The sequence below is a fragment of the Hemicordylus capensis genome, chromosome 5 (assembly GCF_027244095.1).
Source record: "Hemicordylus capensis ecotype Gifberg chromosome 5, rHemCap1.1.pri, whole genome shotgun sequence".
NCBI lineage: Eukaryota > Metazoa > Chordata > Lepidosauria > Squamata > Cordylidae > Hemicordylus > Hemicordylus capensis.
Genome location: NC_069661.1, coordinates 103,104,849 through 103,129,178, shown reverse-complemented (window position 1 = coordinate 103,129,178; position 24,330 = coordinate 103,104,849). Strand labels below are relative to the sequence as shown.

Sequence of the window (24,330 nt, the reverse complement as noted above, 5' to 3'; positions counted from 1 at the left end):
TCCTCAGTCCCTCAAGTAAGAACACATAACAATACTGCCCAGAAAGAGATCCATAGTTTTTGGCTTCTGCTTCACCACAGTAACTCTTTTCTCAGAACAGAAGGCTAACTTGAAACACATTCAAGAATGTTGCTACAAGCACTGGAGCAAGTTAATGTCTTAGCCTAGGAGCAAAGAGTGTGAGCAGGGAAGTTCCTGGTACAAATCTCATCTGAGCCATAAACTTACTAGGTGTGTCAATATTTTTGCCATCCTAACTCATCTATAATATGGGGATAATAATGAAGGCTTACCTCATAGGTGTAATGATGATAGACACTGTGTATATAAAGGGTTTTGTACAACTGAAAAACAGTCATCCCTTGCCAACCATGGTTTTGAGTATATGCAAGTAGGAAATAGTGACCGGTCTTGCCAACCGTGACCTGAGTATCTGCAGTTGGTGAGGTTTTTTACGATTTGTGGGTGCGTGGGTGGTTTCAAGCGATTTTGCGGGGTTCAGAGGCTCAATCTGCTCATTCCTCCTGGTGACTCTTGCTGCCTCTTGCCAATTTAAAATGCATTTGAGTGATTTGGGGGTGGGGGAGGTTAAAAGATTTTCCAGAGTTTTGATCTGCTTACTCTTCTTGGTGACTCTTGGTGATATTACAGGACTTTTTGTGATTTTATTTTTATTTTTTCCTTTACTTTTTAGGTCTTTTTGCAGTCATGGTTCCCCTAACCCCTGTTTCTCATAGACTTTAATGCCTCACCAACCGCAAATTTGCCAACGGCAAGGTTTTGCCAGAATAGAACCATAGCGGTTGGTGACGGATGACTGTATACTATATACATGTTAAGCATTATTATTGTTATATTTATTTCAAAATGAAATTCAATAAAGTAAGATCACAACAAAAGTAAACTTGATGGAGGAAGGGGCAAAAATGTGCCCTTCAAGTCTTCAGGACCATTTCACACTTCAAGCCCTAAAGAAAGTATTCTTGCCATGACAATGCCGTAACACATGGAGGACAAATCCAGGTCTCCTCAAAGCTCCCGGCCATGTAGCCACTGTATCTTCCCAAGTGTCCGAAAACATGCATGCACCCTTCATACTTTGTGGTATTTAGCATTCTGAACACTGGCATGTATACCAGAAGACCAGGGCTGCTCAACGTTGGCCCACAACTCCCATAATCCCTGGCTATTGGCCACTGTGGTTAGGGATTATGGGAGTTGTAGTCCAAAAACAGCTGGGCTGCCTAAGTTGAGCTGTCCTGAGTAAAACGCTTGTTGTTTATTGTGTGAATCATTCCTCTCTGTTAGTCGTAAGAATATAAGAACAGCCTTGCTGGATCAGGCCCAAGACCCATCTAGCCCAGCATCCTTTTTCACACAGTGGCCCACCAGATGCCGCTGGAAGCCAACAGGCAGGAGTTGAGGGCATGCCCTCCCTCCTGCTATTAGTCCCCTTCAACTGGTACTCAGAGGTATCCTGCCTCTGAGGCTGGAGGTGGCCTATAGCCCTTTGACTAGTAGCCGATGATAGACTTCTCCTCCATGAAGTTATCCAAACCCCTCTTAAAGCTATCCAGGTTGTTGGCTGTTACTACATCTTGTGGCAGAGAATTCCACAAGTTGATTATGCATTGTGTGAAAAAGTACCTCCATTTGTTGGTCCTAAATTTCTTGGCAATCAATTTCATGGGATGATCCCTGGTTCTAGTGTTATGTCAGAAGGAGAAGAATTTTTCTCTATCCACTTTCTTCACACCATGCATGATTTTATAGACCTCTATCATGTCTCCCTGCAATTGTCTTTTTTTCTAAACAGCCCCAGGTGTTGTAGGCTTGCCTCATAAGAAAGGTGCTCAAGGCCCCTGATCATCCTGGTTGCTGTCTTCTGCACCTTTTCCACTGGAGCACTGTTTGCTCCAGAGTAGCTCTTTATAGATTTCTAAAATGCAACTCTGGAATGAAACGTTTGAGGATTACTAGTCTTAGTGGGATTCAGCTGTTCTTCACTTGAAGTATATATAGTGAAGGTCCAGAGTAGAGAAGCAAGCATTGGGAATATTTCCAAGTTAGTTAATAATTCACTTTTGGAGAAACAATTAGCTGGCCGATCAAAAAAACAACCAAATGAAAGTGGAAAACTGACATTGTGGGACAAAACCTGCTCCTTGACTGTTCCCTGAAAAGTCAAATGAGGCTTGTCATCTTCAAAAACTACTTAAGGGCTCACTGAACCATCCTGAGAGTTCAAGGTGCAAAGTAAACAGCAGTCACTTTGCATATACCCAATAGAAATGAAAGAGCTGGAAGAAGCATTGCATGAAAAGTGGCCAGTCTAACGTTACTCACAGTTTTGTTTTATTACACTTTAAAGCTTTTTCAGTATAATATTTTTTGTTAATAAATGCCAAAGACATTTTTAAATTCTACTCTGGTCTGAAGTGGGACTTCTGTACTGCACACAACTAATTCAGAGGTAGAGGGGCCATTAACAAGAGTGACATAGATAAATTTTTCTCCCTTTCTCACAACACTGGCACCAGGGGTCATCCCATGAAACTGATGGCCAGGAAATTTAGGACTGACAAAAGGAAATACTTTTTCACACAGCACATAGTTAATCTATGGAATTCTCTGCCATGGAATGTGGTGATGGCCGCTAGCTTGGATGGCTTTAAAAGGGGCTTGGACAAAGTGAGGAGAGCTGGTCTTGTGGTAGCAAGCATGAATTGTCCCCTTTGCTAAGCAGACTCCACCCTGGTTTGCATTTGAATGGGAGACTACATGCGAGCACTGTAAGATATTCCCCTTAGGGGTTGGGGCTGCTCTGGGAAGATCACCTGCATGCTTGCATGCAGAAGGTTCCAAGTTCTCTTCCTGGCATATCCCTGGCATCAGGGCTGAGAGAGACTCCTGCCTGCAACCTTGGAGATGCCACTGCCAGTCTGGGTAGATAATGAGCTAGATGAACCAATGGTCTGACTCAGCATAAGGAAGCTTCCCGTGGTCCTAATTTCACAGAGGACAGGTCTATCAATGGCTACTAGTTTGGTGGATAGCCACCTCCAGCCTCAGAGTCAAGATGCCTCTGAATACCAGTTGCAGGGGAACAACAGCAGGAGAGGAGGTGTGCCCTCAGTTCTTGCCTGTGGGCTTCTCAGAGGCATCTGGTGGGCCACTGTGGGAAACAGGATGCTGGACTACATAGGCCTTGGGCCTGATCCAGCAGGGCTGTTCTTGTGTTCTCAGGACTGTTACCAGGAAGTGCAGTGTTTGCTGTTGCTAAGGTTAACTTCACTTCGTATAGTAATATACAATCACATACAACTAAAAGATAAGCACTACCCCTCTGGCTGGCAGCTCCACCATCTGTGTTATGTGTGCTTTGTAGCTTGTACTTTGGCTGCTACTTGCCAGTTTCTTTGTGTCACAGTAGGCCCACTTCTGTTCCTCTAGCTCTTTTTACCTCTCTCTAATGGGCTTAGGTTTGGTCATGGACCATTTGAAGCTTTGCATATCCTTAGGTATGATTTAGCTACTTTTAAGAAGTACAGACACATTATTTTGACCAAGGTACTAAAACTATTGAATCAGGAAGGAAAAAAGTATCCTACCCCATAAGGGTAATTACCATTCCCAATCCCAATCTAATAAGTATGAAAGGTGTAGACAACTTTTTTTTATATAGGTATGTATGGTCTAGGAGCTTCATTGTCTGTCAGAATAGCAATATACAGTTTGCTTTCTAGGTGAGGCCTGGATCTGGATTATTACCAAACCTCTTGTAAGTAGGAGATGAAAAGCAAGTATCATGTGTTTATGATATCAGGTATTATGTATTAACTAATATTTTATTGATTTTCCAGCCAATAACCAAATAACAATAATAATCATCTTGACAGTCATTAATATACATCAGTCTTAACTGTACAATGCATTAAATCTTTTATGAGTTACAAAGGTACGTCAGGCAGGAGGAAGAAAGAATAAAAGGTGGAAGAATCAGAAGGAAAAGGGGAACCCACCCACTTATTACTTATTTAATATTTTTTTATAATTGTTTTAATCATAATATAAAATTATAATTTTATAATTTATTACATTTTATAATTCTATAGTTTTTAAATGATTGTTTACCAAGTATATATTGCATTTATTTTATGAGAGAGCTAAATTATCCTTTTCTTTTTCCAAATATGATATGAATGGTTGCCATTGTAAGAAAACTATCAGGTATTTATCATCATCAATTATTTTGCAGCCTATGCAGCTTAACGATACATAATTCCCTTTGGACATTAGTAATAAGCACTATCAGCCAACTGCAGTTACTTGGTGCTTCTTGTTATGTCTGAATATACAGTACCCCCAAGAAACCTCTTTCAGGATGAGTGTCTGCTCACAAATCATGTCCCTAGGTGTGATAATGATAGGAGAGAAGGCCACCTCTGGAGTTTTGTTCAGTACTTGTATGCTGTCTCCCTCTCGGAGCTAGCAGTCCACACAGTCATCCACATAATACAAAACTGGCTCACAACAGTACTGTATTTCAAATCTTAAAACGTAGTCCCAATACATTGCCTTTAATGGTTGAAAATAAAATATTTCAAATCTTGGGTGCCAATGAGATATCAAATGTTCAGGTGACCAGTAAGTGTAAAAACAATTTACATCCTAGGGAAGGAGCAAGATGAAAGGGCCTCCTAATGACTTAAACCAAAGTGAAATATTATATATTTATAAGGTCTTGTTCTCATTTAAGCAGGAAATTGCTGCTTGTCAGCTAACAGATCAGCTGCCAAATAACTTACTAAACCATCAGGAACACTGATCTTTGTGGGGGGAAACTCTTGTTAATCTTCTCAGGACCTTTAAGGTCACCTCTTGCTCAAACTTTAGCCTACAATATACATTTTGAGATAATGCACTGTATAAGTGCCCACTTTTTCTAACAGGGCTGCTGTGCCTTTTAACATCTGACATTACATTGCAGACAGAAATTCAGAAAGTGCAGGTTTTCTGGGCATGTAGATGCAGAAATAGCAAAACTTCACTTCTGGAGTTCTTGTCACTGTCTCAATAGAGCAGGGCTGCACAACCTAACCCCTCCTGCAGATGCTGGGCAACTCTCCTCATACCTGAATATTGGCCACTGTAGCTGAGGACGCTAGGAGTTGTTGTCCAACAGCTGAAGAGCCAAAATAGTGCAGCCGTGTGTTTTATAGCTGCTTGCCTCATACACACAAGGAAATCTTATGTAGATCAACTAAAGGTTTATTCAGCAACAACTCCATTTTCTCCTCCTCCTCCCTTTTCCTTTCCAACTCCTTCCGCACACTCTCTGCAGGATCCCGCCATGACAAATGTCCAGACAAACAAACTGCAAAAGATTCCTGGATAGAATACAACACTGTGCAGTAGAGGAAGTCTGTCACAATATTGTTAAGGGTGTCTGCTTGGTAAAGACAAAAGACTTTGGGCAGACAGATTGATACAAATTTCTCTGCTCCCTACAGTGTGGATGCTTAGGCCACAGAAACACAATCAAGTTTTCCAGAGGCTCAGCAAAGACGATCTAATGAACAATGGTTAGGGGGAGACAGAGCCAGATTACAATAAGCTGTCTTCGACTCTCCACATTCATTGGGTAGTAGTTCCACCATAGCTCATCCTAATGCAAGAGCTAAAGTGAAATGTAAAGGAAGAAGATAATTTTACAAACACAGTACAAGAAGCCAGGAGTCTGACACAGGGATCTAAGATGACGGATATCTATTGGCTCTCTGGGACCTTCCAGAGAGGGAGAAGTCAGAGTTCCCAGAGTGATTACTATGGGAGTGAGAAAGGGACAAAGTAGGCATGTTGGGCTCACTTTGGGAACTAGAGAGGAACTATATTTGTTGGTGCTGTTAAAGACTCAGAATAAGAAAAGGCTTCAGGTTACCTGGGGGGTGGGGCATGGGTAACCTGACTGGCAGCAACCCTCCAAGGCAGGAGGCTTTCTCAGCCCTACCAAGGATTAAACCTGGGACCTTTGGTATGCAAAGCAGATGCTCTACCACTGACCTATGGTCCCAGAATACTAAAATACATACCAACCAAATTCACAATTATGTCACCACAATCTCAAAATCAACAGTAGCAAAAACTGTAAGACAAAAATACAATAATAAAATACAATTAATAGATAGAGTTTGCTGATATTTAGGTGGACTGAATTAACGTCTACACAGTGGTTTCCTTGCCCTCTCCAGACTGAAAAAAAGACTGACAGGGATCCAGGAAGTTATAGTGACACTCCACCGCCACTCCCGCCACAGTTATACACACTGCACCCGAAGCTACTAAGCAACCACAAGGAAGAAGCAGGGTGATAGTTGGCTGGAGAATCAACTTCAAAGTTTGGTTTCTGGAGCAACTCAAGATTTGTGACTGTCCACCACTCTAGCCTATTCCCAGCCCTGATCACATTGGCAGCAGGAAATCCTGACTCCTCTGACCAACTTTTTCTGGCCAGGTAAAGTTGCCTCTCACAACAGCTTATGCTACACTTCCAAGAATATCCTCTGAATTAATGGGAGATGCAGATGATAATAGATCCTAATAACAAACAATACTGAGCCTTCCACACTTCAAATATCGCCCCAAGGAAAGACAAATAGGGAGTAATTATCTCTGTAAAGGAAGTGTCAAGTTTGTTACAACACAGAGATGTCAGCTCATCTTCCAGGTAGAATTAGCCTAGGTGTACCAGGCTAGATTTGATAACTGCTTCCCTTGTAAACACAGGAAAATATTATTTATTTATCTATCACATTTGTGTACCACCTGATATGTACATCTCTAGGTGGTGTACAAAATTTAAAATATTTAAAAATTGGCACAGATTAAAATACACAAAACAATTAAAACAGTGGCATAAAACAATTATTAAAACAAATTATTAAAATTAATTCTAATTAAAAGCCTGTGAGAACAGGTGAGTCTTGAGGGTCTACCTGAAAACAAACAGAGAAGGAGATGCTCTTATTTCAGCAGGGAGCATATTTCAAATCCCTGGGGCAGCCACAGAGAAAGCCAGTCCTGGGTCGCTAACAAACAAGCCAGTGGCATCCATAATCAGACCTCTCCAGTAGATTGTAACAGGCAGCAGGGTTCATGACAAAGGAGGTGCTCTCTTAAATACCCTAGACCCAAGCCGTTAAGGGCTTTATAGGTAATAACCAGCATTTTGTATTTCACCCGGAAACACATCGATAGCCAGTGCAGTTCCCTCAAAACTGGTGTTAGGTGACCCCTTTGAGTTGTCCCAGAGACCAATCTGGCTGCCACATTCTGTACCAACTGTAGTTTTCGGACTACATACAAAGGCAGCCCCACACAGAATGCATTAGTCAAGCCTGGAAGTTACCAGCATATGTACCACTGTTTAAAGGTAATTTACCTCCAGAAATGGACACAGCTGTCATATCAGCTAAAGCTGATAAAAAGCGCTCCTGGCCACTGCCTCAACTTGAGAAAACAGGGAGAACATTTGGTCCAGGAGCACTCCTGAACTATGTACCTGATCTTTCAGGGAGCGTGTAACCCTATCCAGAACAGGCAGTTCTAAACCATATCTCGGGTCCTGATCCCCCACAGTCAGTACCTCCGTCTTATTTGGATCGTATAAATCTAACCCTAACCCTAACCCTAACCCATTACCGCCTCCAAGCAGGAATTTAGAGAAGATATCCCATTTCCTGATGAGGCTGAAATGGAAAATTAGATCTGGGTGTCATCAGCATATTGATAACAACCAACACAAGACCTCCTGATAATCTCTCCCAGCAGTTTCATGTAGATGTTAAAGAGCATTGGAGACAGTATGCAACTCCACAGTTTAGTTTTCACCTTGCAGAACAGCAGTCTCCAAGTGACACCATCTGGAATCTATCAAAGAGGTAGGACCGGAACCACTATATAACAGTGCCACCCAATCCCACCTCCCTCAGGTGGTCCAGAAGGATACCATGGCCGAAGGCATCAAAAGCCGCAGAGAGATCCAAAAGGATCAGCATAGTCACAAAAATATAAATTGTATCGGAAATGGGTGCAAAACAGCAAACATTTCAGATTATGGTTTAACTAAGGCTTTATTCAGAAGCAACTCCATTTCTCCTTTCCCTCCCTTTTCTTTCTGACTCCACCTTCCACACTCTCTACAGGATCCCCTCTGGGGGAAATGTCCAAACAACAAAACATGAACGATTATGAGATATAACACAACACATCCCTCCCCTTTATAACTACCAAAATTGAGTTAATTTAAAATTTAGTGACAAAGTCTCAAAGACTGTTTAGGTGGTCTCCTGTCACGCACACTTCTCCTAAGTCTTGGGTTCTCTGGCACAGTTGTTTGTGATTTTTCTTTTGGTACCAAGGATTGCCTATCACTTTCATCTGCCTCCTCTGTAAGGTCAAAACTGGAGGCAAGATCAAAGTCATCTGTAGTTCCCCTCTTGAGACCAGACTCCCTTCCCTCTTGTCTCATAGTATAGCAATAGCCGGAGCTCTCTAAGCAGTTTACAATGATTTTAGCATATTGCCCCCAACATTCTGGGTACTCATTTTACCGACCTCGGAAGGATGGAAGGCTGAGTCAACCTCGAGCCCCTGGTCAGGATCGAACTTGTAACCTTCTGGTTACAGGGCGGCAGTTTTACCACTGTGCCACCAGAGGCTCCCTATGCAAGCTAGAAAGTCTCAAACTGTTCCATTTCTTTCCATCATCCAATATGACAGAATCTTCTCAGATTCTGATTAATTTGTTTTGGTCCTGAATGTTGGCAACATCCCTTTCTCACTTTATAAGGCAACTGTACTCGAACCAAATCCCCCATCTGAAATGTTTGCTGTTTTGTACCCATTTCTGATCCACATACAGTTTATATCTTTGTTTGTTCTCCCTTACCCAGTCACAAATCTCTGCATTCGCAGGGTGAGATGCATGGAAAGCCCTATCAGATGCTGCCACTGGATAGATTTGCTTTGCATTCTCTCAGCAGTTTAAAATGTGATTTTCCTGTAGTAGAATGGGGAGTGGTTTAATAAGCAAATAGAGTTTCAGAGATTGCCTCTTTCCAGGATTGTTATTGCATAGCAGCCAGTTGTAAACTTTCTTTCACTAACCTGTTCATTCTTTCCACTAAGTCAGTCCCTTGAGGATGGTACAAGGAAAAAGTCTTGTCTTTTATCCTATGTTTATTCAAGTATTGCTCCATTTCAAAACAGGTAAGCTGTGTCCCATTATCAGTCACCAGTTCTTTAGGAAGACCTTCTCTTGCAAAAACTGCAGCCATGAACTGGATCACCTTGTTTGTTGTAATGTCAGCAAAGTCAAGTCAATCACCAGCAAGACAATATAATAAAGGCATTTATACAAATAATACATACATCACTGACTATCATTGTTCCTCATATTGACTAGACAAGCATGCAATGTGCCCTAGATGTTAAAAAAAGAAAAAGCTATTTTATAGGTGACATAGGAATCTCTATCCTCTAAAAGAAACTTAACATAAGGGGTCTACTTGTGAGTAGGCATGGCGCAAAGCCGCAGCACGGCTACTCATGATTTAAAAAACCTGGTTTGGGGGCAGGAGTTCTTGAGCGGGTTACTTGCTCCAGAACCACCGGGCTCACAAGCGAGCCCAGTGGTTCTGACGATCTGCAAAAATCAGGCTAGGCTCTCCTAGCCCGATTTTTGCAGATCGTGGAAATAGCCCCATTGTTTCACTCTCACCAGTGCCACAAGAACATTGCCACTGAGAAACAGGTATACACTGAAATCTACCTTCCAGTAATGCCAAAGGAAGGGCATTGAATCAAGCCCTAGAAATTTCCCGGTGATATTTGGAGTATGTCAAAGATGAAAAATTGGGCACTGGTGCAATTACAAAGGATTCCCTCAGTATCTTATAGGAGCTAGGCAACAGAATTATATAATTCTGCTGATCATGTTGTCAGCAAATGAAACTTCTGGCCACCTGGAATATTAATCCATCATCATTATAACAAATCTTTGTTTTGTGGGTTGGCTATCCAATAGCCCATTATATCCAGAGTGGGTTTTCCCCAGGGGCCATTGGGATACTCTACTGGTGTCAAGGGGGTGATAAGAGTCTTCTGTGATTTGTCACATACAGCACAAGTGGCTGATTACATTTTCAATGTGTTTGTTCATGCCTGGCCACCACCAGAAACATTCTCTGATTTGCCTTTTAGTCAAGGCCATGCCCAGGTGACCTTCATGGGCCATTTTGTATCACTTTTGCTTGTAAGGAGGTACACCACCAAACAATCAGTCTTTAGTATGAGCTCATTGAGCAGTAACAGCTCACTCACTGCATGTATAGTTCAAGATATTCAGGTAGCTTGTTTTTGCATGTCCATCCATTAGTTATGTAACGTTTAAGTTCAGTAAGTACTTGTTCAACACTGAGAGATGCTTTCCATTCAGAAGATGTGATCACTCCATGAGTAGATGAAGCTATTTGCACAATTACTACTCCTTCATCCTCTTCTTCTGGGATTTCATCTTGGCTTGGAAGTGGAAGTCGAGATAAACAATCTGCAGTTGTATTTTGAAGACCTGGAATATATTCCACCTGGAAATCAAAGTCCATAAGTCTGGTGATCCATTTGGCTATTCTTGGAGTTGCTCGACTTGATCCTCAAGTAGCAAATAAAGTAGATAGGGGTTTATGGTCTGACCATAAAGTGAATTTTCTGCCCTACAAGTAAGTCCTGAAGTGCCTCACCATCCAGAAACATGCTAAAGCTTATTTTTCAATGACAGAATACTTCTTCTCCGATGCAGTAAGCACTCTGGAAACAAAGGCAACTGTAATTTCCCTGTCTGTTTTTTGCTGGGTCAAGACAGCACCCAAACCATATTCAGAAGCATCAGTGGTTACAATAGCGTGCCTGTTGGTCAAAAGAGTGAGAGAAGAGCTTTCAACAATGGCCAATTTGATAGTCTGAAAACTAGCTTTGCAGGATGTATTCCAATTAAATGCTTGTTCTTTTTTTAAAAAGGAGGCAATGGAGCAACTTTTGAGGCAAATTTTCTAATAAATATAGAGTAATACAGAGTCCTAAACATGAATGACGTGCATCCTTGTTGTGTGGCTCTGATGCTTTCTAAAGTTTTCACCAAGTCTTTTTTGGGATGTATTGCACTCTGAGATATTGTATGTTCCAACTACATCACCAAGTATGTGCAAAACTGATATTTCTCTGCAGAGATAGTACAACCGTGTTGTCCAAGTTTTCTTAAGACTTCTGTCAGTTTAACATTGTGCTCCTCATTGGTTTTGCCATGCATTAAATGCCATCCTGAAAGTAAGTGATGCCATCCATATCCCAAAAATTGCATGCATCATTATTTGAAATACTGAAGCTGTAAAGGATAATCTAAAGGTCAATCTTTTTAATTGAAAAAGGCCCTCTGGGGGAATGAAAGCTGTATATTTGCAAGAACGTTTGAGCAGAGGAATTTGATGGTAGGCCGAAGACAAAGTTTGGAACACTGAGACCTCTTTCAGAGTAAGAAGCATTTCATTGATATTGGGTAATGGGTAACAATCCACACACATTCTATGCACATTCAAAGTGTACCATTTGACTTCCGTACAAGAACAATTGGAGACCCCCCATTCTGATCAATCAACAGGTTCTATGATGTCAGTATGCTGTAGCCTTAAAAGCTCCTCTTTTAGGGGTTGGAGCAATGCTATGGGTATGTTCCTCACTTTGTGTGGTACAGGTATTGCATTTGCCTTCATCTGAATGTTATGTTTGAAATGTATGGCAGTGCTAGGAGTATCAGCAAAAATGTCCAAGATATCAGCAATCATTTCAGCATATCGATTCCAGCCCAATATTGAAATTGCCTTTTGTGACAAATACACTTTCCCTTCTTCAGTATTCTAGGACAGCAGTGAAATATCCATTATGGCAATAAGGGAACCTCCATATCCCCATGGGTGGATGTCTGAAGGCTGCAGGTACAGATCTAATATAGTAAGAAGTTTCTTGTAAAGTAGATAGGAAATGATAGTGTATGGAGAACCAGAATCAGCCATCATCCATACTTCATGGTAGGGGTGTGCACACTGCACAGACCAATATCCATGGTCCAGTCCGAATTTGGACTGAACCATAGGTCTGTAAACCAGTTTGGCTTGTTCAGTGGTTCAAGGGCTGGTGAGGGTGGGGGGGAGAGGCAACTTTAAAGTAAATTAACAGGTCCTTACCAGCGATGCCACTGCCCCAGGCCGTTTCCTGGTGCGGTGGTGCTTCCCCCAGCTTTCAGTGTGGTGGCAGCACAGCTCCAACACTCACCTGGCCTCTGCATGCCACCACAGTGCAGGCTGCTGTGGGAAGAGCCACCACAACTGGAAGCTGCCTGGAGTGCTGGTACCGCCAATAGGGACCCGCTAATTTACTTTAAAAGTTGCCTCCCTTGCCTCCCACACCCCTTCCGCAGCACTACCATCACTGGCCCTTGAACTGCCAAACTGGTTTGAGCTGAACCACTGAAAGAGCTGAACCGATTCGTGGAATGCAGTTCGTTCTGATATCGGACTGGACCACGAACACTGGTCTGTACACACCTCTACTTCATGGCCATTATGTTTTACTTGCCAATGTGGAGAAGCAGGCCCTAGCTCTGTCACACTTAAAACACTGCCAGGAAGTTGTTCATCTGCCTCATCCTTATTATATAGTGGATCAGTAATGGAGTGGACAGCAGACTTGCAAACCTTAGCAAAGTGTCCCCTTTTCATGTACTGGTTGCAAGTTAACCTGTGCAGGGCAGTGATCAAAATCGGCTCTGGGGCAAAGTCTCCACATAGGTAGCATTGGTAGCTCTTCCTTTCCTGTGCTGCCACTTTCTGGGGCAGCGCCATATGAGAAGATTGGGCTTGGAAGGATTAAGACTGAACAGCCTGGATTCCAGGAGGTTGGTTTTGGGGGTACCAAAGAGAGTCATTTGGCACAGTGAAGAGCATTTTATACCCTCCTAGCCATCTCCATAACTTTATCCAGTAGCAGTTTTTCCACACAGTTTGGAGCAGTTTGTTTTCATAGCAATCTGATCCCTGATCATTTCATCAGTAGAGCTGGCAAACTCACAGGTTACACTTAAGGCATGCAGTGCTGTAGCATATTGATTGATAGATTCACCAGGCAGTTGGAATCTAGAATAGAACTTGTAACGTTCAGCAGTCACATTCAAAATAGGTTTGAAATTTTCATCTAAGGCTTAAAGAGCAGCTTCATAATGGTTTCATTCCCTTCTGAGGTGGTAGGAAAGGGCAAATGATAATATATTCTTTGGCCTTCAGGGACCAGGCTGCAAAGCAATATAGCCTTCTGCTTTGCTGAAGTAAAATCAGGGGTCTGTATAGTAAGGAGGAAATTGCAGAAATAGTAACCTTAAGTGGCACAGCGGAGAAATGCTTGACTAACAAGCAGAAGGTAGCCAGTTTGGATCCCCGCTGGTATGTTTCCCAGATTATGGGAAACACCTATATCGGGCAGCAGCAATATAGGAAGATGCTGAAAGGCATTAACTCATACTGCGTGGGAGGAGGCAATGGTAAACCCCTCCTGTATTCTACCAAAATAAAACCACAGGGCTCTGTGGGCCGTCCCGTCCTTAGGCGGGGCATTCAGGGTGGTAGCCCCCGGCCCCGCATCTGGAGGAGCCCCGTGATGCCAGCAAGTGACAAGTAGTCTCACAGGCTCCCGCTCGCCTGCCTCAGCTCCCGGCAGTGGAGTGTGTGGTGGCTGGTGCACCACGCCGCCATGTGTGTTTGCCTCAGGGAGGCAGGCCCTGCGCCCCCTGCATCTGCCACAGGGGGTGCAGCTTTGCTCTGAAATGGGCATATACCATTTCAGAGCAAATACTGGTTAGCGCTGCATTCACAGCGTGGCAGGGAGAGCAGCTCCCGGTTTGCTCTGAAGCTGTGCTAGCTGCGCTGGCCAGCATTTGCTCTGAAATGGGGCATGCAGTCCCATTTCAGTGTGAGGCCATGCCCCCTGCTGCGTCTGATGTCAGAGACAGGGGGCAGGCCTCTTTGCCCCGCACCTCCCAAGGGATGGCGCTGTCTGTGGGCGCCAGGAGTTGAGATCGACTTGATGGCACACTTTACCTTTAATTGCAGATATAGGACTTCCATTGTTTCCAGGGAAAAGCAGGTTCTCCTGGGATGGACAAGAAAAAAGGTGGTGGTGGGATCTGAGCTACGCTGCAGTGGGCATCCAGTGAACAACAGAATTCAGGATTGATAAGGAAGACGTGCCTTAAGGGATTGCGCAGTTCAGGAAGCTGGATAAACAATCAGTAGCAGCAACAGTAGAATGCAGCAGGATTCAGGAATGTAGACCCAGAAATGCAATGAAGATGCAGGCAGGGGCGGAGCTATAATTGGGCGAACGGGTTCAAAGAACCCGGGCCGTGCCGAATCAGGAGCCGCCATTCGCGGCCCTGACACGCCCCCCACATCTGACATCAGACGCGGGGGTGGTAGTTTAGCTCCTGAGCGGGGGCTGCGCGGCCCCTTCAGGAGCTAAACAAAGGCTGGCGCTGCGTTTGCAGCGCCAGCCAGGAGCGGCTCTTCCCTAAAGGCAGGGAAGAGTCACTCCTGGCTGGCGCTGCAAACACAGCGCCAGCCTAACTAGCTCCTGAAGGGGCCGCGTGGCCCCTTCAGGAGCTAAGACTGGTGCTGCGTCCGCAACGCAGCCCAGAAGCGGCTCTTCCCTGCAGGGAAGAGCTGCTCCTGGGCTGCGCTGCGAACGCAGCACCAGCCTCCGTCTAACTGCCGAAGGGGCCGCGTGGCCCCTTCAGCAGTTAAGCTGCTTCTCCCGAACAGAGTCTCAAGGCTCCATTCGGGAGCCAGACCACGCCCCCCGTTTCTGACGTCAGACGCGGGGCTATCCTCTGTGTCTGACGTCAGATGCAGGGGGCGGGGCTATCGGGGCGCCCGCCACGGCCACACACAGGCCGCCGGCGGGCTAGCTACGCCCCTGGATGCAGGCAGCCACTTTCACAGGCTTTGTAGGCTTACATACGTAGCTTGTTCAACATCTCATCACCAAATGTTTTATAACTGATTCCCTTGTAAACACGAAGAAATATTACGCTGGTTTAACCAAGGCTTTATTCAGAAGCATCTCATTTCTCCTTCCCTCCCTTTTCTCTCTGACTCCACCCCCCACACTCTTTACAGGATCGCCACTGGGACAAACATCCAAACAACAAAAGGTTACTAGATAGAATACAACACTAGAGTTAATGCCTGCACTGGAACTCCAGTGTTTTGTTTTCTATTTTAAAAACAAACGGCAATAGCAGCTTCATGGCTCAGTGGCAGAGCATGTACTTTGATTGCAGAAGATCCCAGGTTCAGTCCCTGACATTTCCAGATAGGGTGGGGAAAGACTCCTCTCTGAAACCCTGGAGAGCCATCGCCAGTCAGCATAAACAATATGAACCTAGATGGATCAATAACCTGAATTCATATAAGGCAGCTTCATATGTTATATAAATATCATATTTTGCTACTTATAAAAAAAACCAAGCAAAAATAATCTCTCACAATATATAGGTTACTCCTTTTCATTTTCCTGGCCTCTTCATATTTGTATTTCCTTCCACCTGTTTTTCCTGTTTTTTCTTAAAGGGAGAAATTCATTGGCATAAAAAAATTTCTACTTCAAACAAAGAGGACTTGAAGCAACCTCAATTTTGGGAGGTGCCAGTTTGCCACTGGCTGAGTACAACTTTTGCATTACTCAGGTCTACTGCGGAGGGTGGGAGTTACACTCCATACTGCTACACACTCTGCACTCAGACTCTGCTCCAGCCCTCGGTCGTCCTGGCTAAATCTTGCCTTTTATGCCAAGAACCTAAACCACAAATCTGCTTCTCTCCCTTACAGATCCTGATAAAGCTCCAGCCCTGCCCATGGAAAAGCTATCCCTTGCTTCTAGAAACCTCACCCTCTTTGTAAACTCTGTTTCTCACCCACCAACCTGCTGGTGTCTATCTCAGCCTTGGGAGGTGTGATTTTGAACAGTATTATAAATTGTATTTCTTTAAACTGTATTGCCATCTAGCAGCCTCGGAGGCCTGAGGACTGCAAACACACTCCCTTGCACTTCTCCAATCCCCTGACTTAACCTATATTAAAACTGACATAAAAGGGAGGGGCTTTGCAAGATACAAGCAAATTTTATTTTTGGGGGGGTAAAGAGTCAGGATCACATTTATCTTACCCATCTATCTTAACTCTATCTCCTCACCCCTACGAGATTTGCTACAGTGAGGATGTGCTACTATGGGCAGGCCGAGCTCCAAGTTTTCCATGAACAAAACCCAGTGCACAAGGGGAAATTCTGCCTCTTTTGACAGTACAAACCACAACATATATGCAAAGTTGCCACCCTCCATGCCTACATTCACTTATAGTTACTGCACATATTCCTCCCAATTGCTTCAACCTTCACTACAGCCCAGTCCCACTCTTGGCCCATTCCTCCACCGTGGTCTACACACTCTCTTCTGCTTTAGTTGTGTTTCTGTGGCTAACTGCAATGCCCTTGCTCATGGCATTTCATTAGGTTCCTTCCAGCATATTTGGTTCCCAACAAACATATATCTCGTATTCCAGTCTGCTATTACTCCTATATCTCTGTCCAACTCTTTGCTTTCCAGCGAAATCCCTCCAGTCTCTATATTCATGACTGGGCCTGCAGAGTTCCTCCCACAATAAGGTGCAGTGAGGTTCTCCAGGAAGGCTGTTTATATGCCCTTATTATGTTTCAGTGACCAAAAAACTTCAGTGGTCCTATTGGCCCACAGTGGGGCAGCAATCCACTGCAAAAACTGCCATGACTCAGCACTTGACCAGGCTGAGTGGAGCCAAGAAGTTGGCACCTCTCCAAATGGCAGCCTAACAGTTTTAAAACCTGTTTTATGCATTTAGTAACTTTCTGAAGCACACCAGGGTTCAACTCCGCTGAAGGTAGGACCCAAATCCTGTGAAGCTAAAAGTAATCCATAGTCAGCAAAATCTAGCTTTTCTAGTTTCTCAAACTTTGTATAGGGGTCAGGGTGGGACTATCAACTGACCAGCTCTGGCCTATATGTGGTTTTCTTGGCTGGCCTCTCCAAATTCCCTCTTTTGACCAGGACTGGGTGGTGAATCTCACAAGCCTCTGCAGATGTACTAAAATGGGAGCTTCAGTTCAGGGCAAAATAAGTTAATCTAACCTTTTGGAGCCAACATTTAAAAACAACAACTACAAAGTGACAAACTCAAATTCACCCCATATCTATGGCATGGGGCAGTTTGCTACAACTGAGGCAGGATTTCAGCCTCTGGCAAGTCTGTTACCCTTCAAACACAACCTCCACATCTCCATCTCCAACAGGCATGCACTGAAAAGATGGAGGAAGCCCCCAGTTAAAGCCCTTATCAAAAAGAATTTAAAGGTGGCACCTCAGTGGCAGACATAAACATGAGAGCTCAGGATTTTCATACATTTATTGCACTTTAATCCCACAATTTCTCAAAGGGTTCAGGGTGTTTTTCTCACCCCACCCATTCTATCCTCACAACAACCCCATTAAGTAGTGACTAGCAGGGGTATAGCTATAATTGAGCAGATGGGTTCAAAGAACTCAGGCCCCCCAGCTCCCAAGGTCCCCCACTCCACCTCTCTCTATTTTCTTCACTATCTCCCTCACTCCAAGCGGCCACTGGGGAGCAGGACAGACACGGGCCTCCTCGCCCCTATGACTAGCTGAGTCTCCCTGATCTCTCTTGTTCTAGTCTAGCATTCTACCCAACATGCTACACTGGTGTCTTTGAGTAGCACAAATTATTTTTCTCATTTTCTAGCTATATCTTAACAATTTGCTTGGAAACATTGTGTGTTTAAATCCTTTTGATTTTAAAAAAAAAATCAAATTTGTTCCCTTTGGCAGAAAGGTGCTCTGTATGTGCACAGAGGCACTATCCCTTTCCTTTCCTTTTGATTAACACCACTAACTGAGGGTAGGAACCTCGGGTTGTTTCTCAGCGTTTCAGTGCATGCCTGACAGAGATGGAGATTGGGGTGGGGTGGGGGTTGTGTTTGGAGGGCAGCAGCAGCCTCAATCGTAGCAAATCATCTATTGTCATAGATGCAGAGTGAATTTGGGGCTGTCACACCAACACCAAACTTTTTTTGTTTTAATTTTGGCTTTGAAAAATCCAGTTAGGATGACTTTCCCATTGAAAGTAATGGAAGTCGGAGCTTCTTTAGCCGTGAAGGCCCAACAGCCAATGAGCACTACTTGGAATGTATTTGAATGGAACTTCCTGGTTCTTGTGCATCTGGTATTTTTCTATGTCTATGAAATCCCACTGCAGATTCAAGTCCCTACAATCAGCTTAATCCTCAGTAAGCAGTCCTTGACCAGAGTCCCAACCTGGAGTAAGCTGCCCCTAGCTAGTATATACACCAAATGCCCTCTCCTTTCCTTAGCTGGTCTGGCTTTTGATTGAGTTGTTCTAAGCCCTGAAGTTGAACTCATATGTGGACTGTGTAAATAATTTGCTTCAAATGTGGATTTAAAGATGAGAATTTAAAGAGACAGTTTGAAAGTGGCTTTGAACATCACTTATTTATTTGATTTGTACATCGACCCAAACTTATGTGTCTGGGAGATTTACAAAATAAAACAAACAAAAATTAAAATCATTTAAAGCACAATTCTAATTTAAAAGTTTGTGAACAAATGTGTCTTCAAAGACTTTTAAAAACCTGTCAGAGATGGGGGGACACTCTTATCTGAGCAGGGAGAGCATTCCAGAGTCTCAGGGTGGCAACAGAGAAGGCCTGTCCCTGTGTAGCCACCAGACAAGCTGGTGGCAACTGCAGACGAGCCTCTCTGGATGATAGCATTAGCAATAGCAATAGCAATAGCACTTACATTTATATACCGCTCTATAACCCGAGCTCTCTAAGCGGTTTACAATGATTTAGCATATTGCCCCCAACATTCTGGGTACTCAGTATGGGGGATGGGGCTCATGGCGAAGAAGATCTCTTAAATACCCTGGGCCTAAGCTGTTTAGGGCTTTATAGGTTATAACCACCACCACGTATTTTGCCCAGAAACATACTGCACCTTGTATTTTGCCCCAAAACAAAGCCGCCTTGGGATTTTCTTAATGAAAGGCAGGGTATAAATTTAACAATAAATAAAAATAAAATAAAATATTAGTAGCCAGTTTATGGAATAAGACGGAATAAGACCATCTTATTCCTCTATAATAAGATGGTCTCCTTGAAATTACCCAGAGAGCAACCTGGCTGCCACATTTTGCAGCAACTGCAGTTTCTGGACTACATACAAAAGGCAGCCCCAGATAAAGCGCATTGCAGTAAACCACCCAGAGATATATGTTTTGAGCGGTATAAAAATATGTTAAAGAATAATAAATTTAAAAATTGCAGTAGTCAAATCTAGAGGTTACCAACATATGTACTACAGTTTTGTAGTCAAGGTTTTTTATTAGTTCTTTTCATCCTTCATTGTACTGTTGCTATCAGATTATTACTATTATAGCAGAAGAATTAACAACAAAAATCCTGCAGTTCAACAATTAAAAAGCTCTATTTCAAAGTCCTATTGACCCAGGCTGCTTATAAAAGACCTTTTCACATATGATATGGCAGCAAATCAAGGTTTCTTATTAAATGCACATTTCACAAGGAGCCACAGCCAATTCTGGCTCTCTGATGAGTATAGAATACAGTCTTTGGAAATGTGTGTGTTACATTCAGACTACACATTTGAGATGCACATTTTTAAAATGTGGTGTATAAAACTCCCTGTGGTTATGAACTTTGACTTTGAAATGAAATATTGGGCTATATAATGTACTTTAACAAGATGGAAACCACCTGAAAAGTATGGTGAACCAGCTGCATTTATGTAATTCTGTTCAACAATAGTTGAGCAATGTCTGACATGTAGATTGACAAGCAGGAGGACCGAACTGACATGAGATTTAAAATAAAACTGAATTTGGCAGTGGTATACTAAATGGTTCAGTGCACATCTTGTTACATGATTCTACTGATGTTGCTTGATACTGTGTATTAAATTATCATAATCTTAGAATGGGAGAATACTGACATCAAGTATTTGCCATAAAACAAGGTTTTTAAATTGTCTTAGTTCCATAAATATATTGGATCCAAAGTTCTTGCCACATTACCACTCCAAAATAAGTTTTTGCTGTTCAGTTTCTCTTCAAGACATGTGTGCCACCCCAGTACCTTTAGCATATTTGCACAGGTGTAACCGACTGAAACTTAGTAAACAAGGATGCAGATGACGACTAACAAAAGGATAAAATCCACCTTGCTTGTCTCCTTAGCTGGTTTAGCGTCAAGAGCTCCAGAAGCATAACATATACACATTTTCCGTGCAAAGTATAATAAACTCGACACAGTAAATTTTCCCGATTCAATTGCCCTTTAAAAATAATCATCCTGGTATTATAGGCAGATGTCCATGCAGTTTAGAAAACAGTAGCAGTAGCAAGGATGTAGCATTCTACTCAAAACAGACGAAATGTGCAAAATGTCCACTTCCATAATAATCATGTTAAAGTACAGCAAGAGCTTCCATGTTCTGCAAACCTGTGATACATATTCTTCTGGCATTGTCCTAAGTTAAACAGCACTTTAGAAATGGTTTATTTATCATAAGATTCTAAGTGCTTTAAGGCTCAAGCCATAGTTTCTCTTATTCGGAAGTGAGAGTACTATTGAAATTTGTGAGAGTATCATCCAAGAATAAAGCTGTTAACAAAGGTAAGATTGTGTATGTACAACAGCTTCAGTAGCACACTCTTAACTTAAATCAGAAAGGTCACCTTTACTTTTGTACAAAAGACTCAATGTGAATGGACTAGGATTCCTATGTTTGCAGCTAAGGTTTGAATGCTTGTGTCTGTTTAAGAGTGACAGACATGTGGACCCATCATATACTGTACTTACTCAGAAGTAAATGAGATTTATAGCCAAGTGTGTGTGCCTAAGGAGCACATTCTTAGGCTGCGATCCTAAGCACGTTTAAAAAGGAGTAAACCTGACTAAACACAGTAGGACTTACTTCCAAGTAAACAAGGACAGGATTGCACTGTCTCTCAGTCCTCTAATTCTTACCGTGACCAGCTTTAACCATGCCATCACATGACAAAAGATAAAACTGAAAGAGCAATGGCAATATGAAGTTGAGGACCTTGTGACCCAAGGTATAAGACTGATAAAGACCATGGGAACTGACTATTTAGATGCACCAACTTCAACATATTGCAGAATGAATATACAGCTATAAATTAAGACACAGGGAAATACGCCTAAGAACATTTGCACTATCAAGTAAAGAATGTACAAGCACCAAGGGCAAATGAAGCTGCAAACCTGGAGACTGTTATTTTATGTAAAACTTTGCTTTAGAAACCAATACATATAGTGTTATTGGATTGCAGTAATGTTACTCCTGCTCCTCAGAAGTGCACCTAGGTAATTTTGGAGCCTGGACCTGAAGGCCATTTGAGCCCCCACCCCCACCCCCCCGCAAGTTCAACACCATCCTCTTACATACACATGCACACACACACCGTGACACACACAGCATTTTTAACACGTGGGTTCTCGAGGGCACAAACAGCAACTGAACTCACAAAAATGTGAGAATATAGAAGAGGTATATTTATGCAAATATGCATTAGCAGAAACATTTAAACACATCCCCATCCTTCATATTTCCTTCCCCACTCCCCACTCTGTCTCTAAAGCATCAGGCTCAGGTCACAATCAGACTCGGCCACCTGGCACAGCGCAGGCACAGCAACCACACCGCCCAGAACAGACTGAAGAGGATTTGGGGGGCCCCGGGAGTGTGGAGGCCCTGGACATCTCTGCTGCTGCTGCTACTTATATATCGCTTTTCAACAGAAGTTCTCAAAGTGGTTTACACAGAAAACGTTAAATAAAATAAGATGGTCCTCTATCCCAAAGGGCTCGCAATCGAAAAATAAATATAAGGTAGACACCAGCAACAGCCACTGGAGGGATGCTGTGCTGGGGTTGGATAGAATCAGTTGCTCTCCCGCTACTAAATATAAGAGAATCACCACTTTAAAAGGTGCCTCTTTGCCCAGTTAGCAGGGATTAATGTTGATCTTCAAACCTTAAAATATAGAAATTCAATCACTGCACCCTGCTCAGTTACTGTAACACAATTAGACGTCACATAATACAATGCTTTGATTTATGTCCATATTAATGTGGTTGAAGGACTACGCATTTTGGTGGTATCAATTCTAAGTAAATTGGACTAGTACGTGGGTTCATCCAGTAAATAATGAGCATGAATCAAAGTTACTATTCAAAGAATCAGTTGGCTTGAAGTTGACACACCTAGTTTTTACAGGCAACAGACATTCTGAACCTTAACATCATGAAACACAACACAACAAAAAGAATGCACAAAAAGCAAGCCTCTCTTGTACTGTATTTTGCATAGCATACATATTGTGTTGAACAAAGCATGGTTGCCAACAGTGCAGGCACTAGTGAGAATTGCAAACATACACCTTGCATTCACCACATGTTAACAAGTTGTCGTATGACCTCCAAATATCACAAAATGTGAAATTGTACATGTGAGTCTATTATGAGTACATAAACGCTATCCATTTAAAACCTATAGAATCTACCTATAATTATGTATAGTGCAACTTCTAACTACTGAAGAGCAGTTAAATGCTATGGCTCCAAAATGGTGAAAGCCTCCATTTTTAAGCCTCTCTCAAAATCAGAAAAAGTGTTAGTTGTCTCTGTGCTTTTGTTAGAACGTTACGTGAAGGCACAAGAGGAGGAAAAAAACCACTGAAAATTACACACGTGTAATTAATGCTTATTTCCCCACAAATGCAATTAACATTTAGCAGATCTTTGTGCAAAAATTAACCATTAACCACATCCTTATAGCAAATAACTTAATTACACATTTACGTTGCAAGTTCTAAACTTATGGGCTCCTGACTGTGTCACATTAAATACACATACACTTCTGATTTTATATTGTAAAAGAACAAGAAGCCATTTACAAACAGTTGTTGGGTGTTTGCTACCATAAGTAATTCATTTGTGAAATTTTACAGTTTTTTCCTGATGAATGAGGTGTAATAGAAATGTTTGTGACTGGTTTCATGTTCGGGTCCAGTCATGCAAATTGTACCCCTTTCTTTAAAGTCTCTTTGACAGACAAGAAAAATATATATTTAAACTTTACCTGTGGTGTTCTTCACTTTTTTTCCACGGACCTTCGTTTTCTCCTCCTTTCTTTCCCTTCCTACAGGCAGTTTGGCAATGGAATGCCCTTCAAATCTATGACTGACTGCTTTTGGTAAATGTTTTACAAGACACTAAACAGCCTTCTGTCCCACCCTCCATGCAAACACTATTGAGAGCAGAGTATAATGGTAACAAAGCACCTACATGTAGTAGGCAGGTAACACAAATGCAGTAAATGGAACTGGTTAGGGAACTGGTGGGGGGACAGGACTGGGAGATTTAATCCACGTGCCCCCCCCCGCCCACACTCCCCTAATCAGTCTTAGTAAGGGGTACAAGGGGAGAAAACCCAATACATCAATCAGACTATTCACAGATAATTGTGAGGCATAAATCATGATAACCTTTTTCCTTATTGTTCACTTAATCTGTACACAAGCCTAGGCTGGAAAAAAATGACAAGGAACAGTTAGTAAAGAACAGTATTCAATTTCCAAATAAATGTTTAGTATGAGAGCAAGACATCTCAATGACAGCCCCATCTTTTAAAAAGCAGACAGTATTGCAAATGGAACAAGGAAGAAAATAAAATTAAAAAGAAGAAAAGGAGAGAAGGGAAGGGACCACAAAACTTTCATTTACAAGATGAGTGAAAGCACATGCACACACAGGCACACGCACAAACACTCCCCCCATTCAAACCACTGTTCCAATAACGAAGCCTCCCTTCTGCCATCCCTGCTTTTCAACATCTACTGAAAGTTAAATTTCTACTAGCCTCAAACCAGAGTTTTTGCATTCCATTAAAGTTAACAATTACAAAAGGATGAGAGCAGAAGCTGGCACTGAACCTCTAAAAGCATCTTGACTGACAAAGTACCAAGCAGAACTAATCTGGGGGACCAGATACTT

General features: G+C 42.6%; 1 protein-coding gene across 5 annotated transcripts in view; it reads right to left on the bottom strand.

The window, feature by feature from the left end:
• RBM47 (RNA binding motif protein 47) overlaps positions 1 to 24,330 on the bottom strand; it is a 96,633-nt gene that overhangs the window by 28,435 nt on the left and 43,868 nt on the right. The window contains exon 1 of one of the 5 annotated variants that reach the window (XM_053251457.1): positions 23,417 to 23,474. The exons of the other annotated variants lie outside the window; for them this stretch is intronic. The gene's annotated coding sequence lies outside the window, so the exon portion shown is untranslated. Of the gene's footprint in view, positions 1 to 23,416; positions 23,475 to 24,330 lie in introns of those variants that run through there. 5 annotated transcript variants of the gene reach the window in all.